Source organism: Olea europaea, chromosome 10 (genome assembly GCF_002742605.1).
Source record: "Olea europaea var. sylvestris chromosome 10, O_europaea_v1, whole genome shotgun sequence".
Lineage (NCBI taxonomy): Eukaryota > Viridiplantae > Streptophyta > Magnoliopsida > Lamiales > Oleaceae > Olea > Olea europaea.
The window spans coordinates 25694324-25700838 of NC_036246.1; positions in this window are offsets into that span (position 1 = coordinate 25694324).

The following is a 6515-nucleotide window of genomic DNA, read 5'->3' on the forward strand; positions in this document are numbered from 1 at the left end:
GATTCTTCTGCTTCAACCTGGAAGGGCTAGCTTCGTTTCCTATGACTTGAACCAAAAAAAATTCCAACAAAACAAAACAAAAATATTTGGCCGGGCGAGCGAGCGGCATTGTGCCACTCGCCAGAAACGCAATTCGAAGGTTAGTTTGTTTAGGATCGAAATTGCTCTGATACGATGATAAGAATAATATAAATTGTATATAATGAACTCTTGTTGTTGTGAATATTACAAAAGTAGAAGACCCTACATATAGGGCTATAAATAACACTGAAAGGAAATATTGAGTGATAATTAGACAATCAATTACTAAGAAAAATAATCCTACATAATTAGAAAAATATAATGGAGATTATTCTAAACAATATTTCCATATCTTTAACATTATTTCCCTATCTTTAACAGAAATGGGATGGCTTGATTATTAGTTACTGATTAAACGGGGTTATTTGATTTATATTTGTATATGTATGACTAATATGTTTAAACTTTGTATTTGGTATCGAAAAAAGGCCGTAAACTGTGTTCCTTTTAATATCTGTTTTTGGTTGACTGTATATGAGTTTATGTTGGTTGTGAATCAACCGACAATTGGAAGGGATTGATTGAACGTTGGGTTAACGATAATAGTTTTTATGTTCTTGTTTGTTGGTGTCCTTTGACAAATATGTATGACAATGTTGGAGATGATTTGCATAGAAAGTGTTTTTGTGCTGCATTGGTTTAAGCTTTGATAAAGAATGAGTTTGAAACTGGTTGAAGTGCTTGTGGTTTATTTGGTGCAACTATTAAACATTACAGTTATTACATGTGTTATAAGCACAAAGCACAAGATGTTTTGGCACGAAATTGAACCCAAACAAAGGAATATGTGAGGTAACCCAATACATGTAAATCATGATTCGTGTTCTTAAACAATGAAATTTACAAAGTAACAGGATTGGCGAAACTACACTACAAAAACCACCGAAATACCTAGCACATCACTTAACAATTGGAACATTCCGGCCCCAAGCAACACATCTTACATGTCAATTAGTAGAGCTAACATCACTAGGCCTAATCATCTCGAATTTGTAATAAAGAGAGATGACATTCGTTTGTGAAAAAAAGAGGGCATTCACATCCCAAATTTGAAATGTATGCAATCAGCATCACAATATAATTTGCTGGAGTTTCTGTCCCTATCGATTCCTCAACATTTGCACGAGCCCAGATTTTGGCTGACTTCGTTGAAGGGTAGCCAATTGTCTAGGTTTGGCCATGGTCAAGGAGGCGGCCTCCGACAGGTACGACGACAGGTCATGCTGTGTAGGGATATTTGTTTTGAATTCGAATATCCCATAGCTGTGGATGACAAATAGAAGTTCAGCCAACATTACCACTAACATAATAGAGAAAAATCCCTACCTAAATATCTATAATATAACAAGTTCGGCTAATCTGACCAAGTTTCTCAATAGCGATCAGCTATTTTTAATTATATGCATTTCCATATAATATTCACTGTTTCTTATCCGCAGGCACATTTCTTACTCTACATATCTCTGCAAATACTGACCTGTAGTGATTTATTATGAAAAATTTATACTGTAATTTTTTATAATTGAAGTTTCTTGGCTTGTAGTTCAATTTTTAGTGACTGTTAAAACGGATAAAACATCTCTACCTAAATCTCTATAATATAACTACAAGTTAACATATTCATGAAGATGAAAATTAACTGTCTCTCATGAAGATGGGTTCGGCGTTCACTTCAGTAGTCGTGAAGGAGGGCGGCTAGGGTTATGGTACAATCTCAATTGAGTTGTACCAGCAGGAAATGGAACTGAACTGCTTCAAAGAACCGTTTGTACCATAACTTCTTAGCCGAAGGTTAGACGAAGATGGAGAAAGTTGCGCTGGTGAATCTTGATTGAGTAGCGGGTGGCTGGGATTTCGCTCTATTTTGGGAAAAGGGGTGGCTGGGGTTTCACTCTTTCAGTTGGAGATGGAAATGAAATTCATAGCTTTCCCCCTATTCTATTCTAATTCTTTTTTTTTAATTGTTGCCACGTCACAAAATTTGAAATTCTATAGAAGGCTTGTGAAAGTCCCCCGTACTTATAGAATTATTCAAGGGAAAAATAGCAGCAGAAGCTCCAAACCTTTAAAATAATTACAAACTTTTTCTAAACCTTTGATTTGTGGCAGTCGTCACCCCTAACCTTTACTTTCGTTGCAGTGAAGGCCCTTTTGGACGGATACTATCCAAACGCTCGTCAGTTGACCGTCCAAATAAAAAATTGACCATTTTTAACCAAAATAGAGGAGGGTAAAATCGTCCAAACATTTAAAACACCTTTTCATGCCCTTTTTTACTTGTTCGGTTCCCTCCAAATGAAGAATACAAGTACAACCCTAATAAATTGTTTGTCAGTTTCTTACTCTCTATCAACATCCTGAACCGAACATAGAAGTAATGGAGATGCCAGTGTGCAATTGCAGAACTCGTGCCCAGATGAAGACATCGCGGACTAACTTGAACCCAGGTAGACAATTTCTTACCTGTCCACGAGGTATGGATCTGCAAGGCTGTACGTTTTTTCTTTGGTGGGATCCCCCAATATGTCAGAGATTAAGGGAGCTGATACCTGGTCTTCTAAGGTTGAGACGAGAGATGGGAGCTGAAATTAGGCAACTTTGTTCGAATGGTGGTGGGGTATGAAAGATTTGGTTTTGTGGGTTTGTATGTGGAATGTTTGTGAAGTGGATCTGCAGTTAAATNTGTTCGAATGGTGGTGGGGTATGAAAGATTTGGTTTTGTGGGTTTGTATGTGGAATGTTTGTGAAGTGGATCTGCAGTTAAATCTGCGTAGGGGTTTTTCGGGTTTTTACCTAGATCTGTAATCATCCTTTCTTCATGGTGTAACCTACTTCCCCTACGTTAATGAAAGCTTAAATGCAGTTGCAATTTTGTGGTGTTCTGTACATGTTTGGTGTTCTGTACATGTTCACTGTTAACATTGACCAATTTTGTTGTCGAATAAATATGCAAATATTAACACCCAACGTTTGGCAAATCTTATAGTGAAAGCGCTAAACGCTAGGTATATAGTGCAGATAAAGCCCCCAACATTTCACACGTTGTGGATTGTTGGTCCCATACCTTTGAAAAAATGGTGGAAAATGTCCCTTTTCTATTCAACTGCTTACAGTAAATACCCCATCACTTTAACAACAGGTTCCAGTACAAAATTAATAGTTTCAAGTGTAGAAGCAACATAAAAACCCGTATACATTGGTAGAACACATTAATTTATGAAATCCAATATACGACATTACAAATAAAACTTCAACCCTCACCATGAAGAGTATTTTAACACTTAACACACATATATTGTCATGGTACCATTCCCAAGACATCAAAATCCATAATTCATTTCAAAAAGTTCAATTACATTTTTACATCTAATGACATCTAGACTACGCTGCTTTGGACTTCTTTTCCTTCTGCGTCTGTGACTGTGACTGTGACTGTGGTGCATTTCCCTTTGAGATAGCCGCATCTTTTTCTTTCTTTTGCTTTTGTGACTATGGTGCATCAGTAGGCTACGTCTGTGTAGTGCATGTTCTTTTATTGTGTCTAGCTTCTCCACACTTTCTACACGTCATTTGCATGCTTGTTCGGGTCATTTTAACTCCAGCGGGTGGTTCGGTCTGAAATCTTTTTCTGAGCTTTTTAGGCCTACTTCTTCTTCATTGGTGGCTTCAATGGGTGTTTCCCTAATTTAGGCCAAAGTTTGGGCCCTAACACTGGCTGAATCACGGGGTTGTATACCATCAAATATCTCTCATTCTTGTAATATTCATCTACAAATTCATCTATGTCTATTCTCCTTGACAGCATACCAGAAACGGCATGTGCACAGGGAATTCTAGTTAGTTGCCATTTCCTACATGCACATTTTTTCGTCATCAAATCCACACTCCACCTCAAACTATCTATGTTGCAAACTTCAAATTTTTGATTACCTGCATAATCTGCCCTCATAAACCTCGAGTCTGATTTAGCCTTCTCAATTATCCCTACAATTTTTGGACCATATGCACGATCCCACCTTTAAGCTGCCTTCCTCTTTGTAGCCATCCGTGTCATTTGTTGATACCTTATCTTATCTAACATTGTGATTGTAGGCTTCTTCCTAGCTACAACGATGGAGGCATTGAAAGCTTCGCACAAGTTATTCAACAAGATATCGCACTTCGTATGCTCCTGAAAATGGGATCTCGTCCATTGAGCTGCAGACTTCTCCTTAAACCAATAGAAGGCTTCTTCATTCACCGTCTTCATCTCATTCATAACTGCATTCCACTCTGGTATAGTTGTAGACTTGGCTGCAGCCCAAAACAAATTCTTCAGAGTTAGTCCTTTATGTTTGAGAGTGAAATTGCTGTACAAATGTCTGGCACAACACCTATGTTCTGTACCTTCACAACACTGATTCAGTGCTTCAACCAATCCTTTTTGCTTGTCAGATAGAAAGTCCAAGCCCTACTATTATACATTTCTATATTTACCACAAAAAGTTCTATAAACCAAGTCCAGTTGGCTCTATTCTCTACATCTACAACTGCCCAAGCAACTGGGAACATACAATTCTCACCGTTAATCCACATTGCTGCCAATAATTGACCCCCATGTGTAGTCTTCAGAAAACACCCATCAAGTCCTATCACAGGCCTACAACTAGCCTTGAAACCTTCTTTACTTGCCCCAAGCATACATACATTCTCTTGAACACACCTCCTGTTCTCTCAACCTGCACAGTACTTTTAGGGTTAGTTTTCTTTAACTCTTCCCCATAGTCCCAAAGAATCTTGTATTGTTCCTCAACAGGTCCAATCACAACCGCTGCACATTTTGCTCTTGTTCTATAATATTGATATTTCGATATTTCATACATACAATCCTCCTTCACAGTTTCCATGAAATTGTTCATGGATAACTTCGGTTCTGACCTAAACTTACGTAGTTCGTCCCGCAATGTGTTGATCCTTAAGCTACATTCTTGTTGTTTGTAGGTATACAATTGCCATGGATAATTCTCTTGACACCTTACTCTTATCCTATGTGGTTCGTTCTTCACATATCACAGTTCTCTTGCATTCTTCACAAAGTATTGTACAATAGCCGTTCTCAAAATTTTTGTGTTCTCAAACTTCATACCTGTATAGCGCAGTAGAACATTTTAAACATGTTAGTATATGTGAATAATAGAAACCCAAATATACAACAAATGAGTATCTGGGACCCCAAACCTTTGAAATATGAGCATCTGGGGCCCCAAACATTCGGAAAATAAGCATTTGGGGGCCCCAAACATATGTCAATTAAGAGTTTGGGGCTCCCCAAATGTTTTAAAAATAAGCATTAGGGGCCCCAAATCTATGACACATAAACATTTGAGGCCCCCAAACAGGTCTGCAGTTCACTAACCAATCTAGAATTTAGGGTCCTCCATGTCAGTTGAAGGGTTAAACCAAACTTCATTTCTGCTATTACTTGTGGTACCCGCTTCATCACCACTTGACATACTTCTCAGGATCCGAGTCCCCATAGCCCGAACTGCATTTACGTTTACATTTTGCTTATTAGGTCCCTCATTGCTTACATTCCTGATAAGTGTTTTTTTTTTACACACTTATTTGGTTCACAAACATGACTTAAATATGGATAAAATGGTTGAATTGTGGCTTAATACAGTTAAATTCATGCATTGTAGGTAATTCAATGGAAATTGTGGAATTCAGGAGAAAAGAGCCGAAGAAGGACCAAAACGCAACAATTTGATAGTTCGAGGACCAAAGGTGCAAATATTGAAAAGTTGAGCTAAATGCAAAATGAGAGTAAAAACATGCCAAGGATGAGCTCAATAACAAAGCAAAACAAGTGGAGGAAGAAAGAATGGAAGACGGACTAAAATGAAGATAATTGAAAGTTGGAGGACTAAAGTGCAAATACTCAAAAGATGTGCCGAATGAGTGGCATATTATTTGAAAGTGTCGATCATCAATTGGAAGATAAGAATTGTTGAAAAGATGAAGAAATCGAAGAAAGAAGTCAAGAGAAGCAACAAAGAAGTTCAGGGACCAAATTGAACAAACCACATAGATGGTTACTTCTATGCGACCGCATAGTGTAACCTTCTATGCGGTTGCATAGAAGGTTTCAGGGATTCAAAGAGCCAAAATAATTTGATCTATGCGACCGCATAGATTCCTTCTATGCGGTTGCATAGTATATTTTTGAAGCTTCGGACGTAGTTTTTCGTTTTGGTTGAAACTCCCTTCCTACTTAATTTGGACGCGATATAAATACCAAAATTCATCATATGAAGGGGAGGAACGACCAGGGAGAAGGGAGAGACCAAAATTGGAGGCAAGAAACTTGATTTTGGATTCAATTTCACACGGGCTCGAGACGGGATTGAAGATTATACACACGGATTGAAGAAATTTCATACGGGTGTATTCTT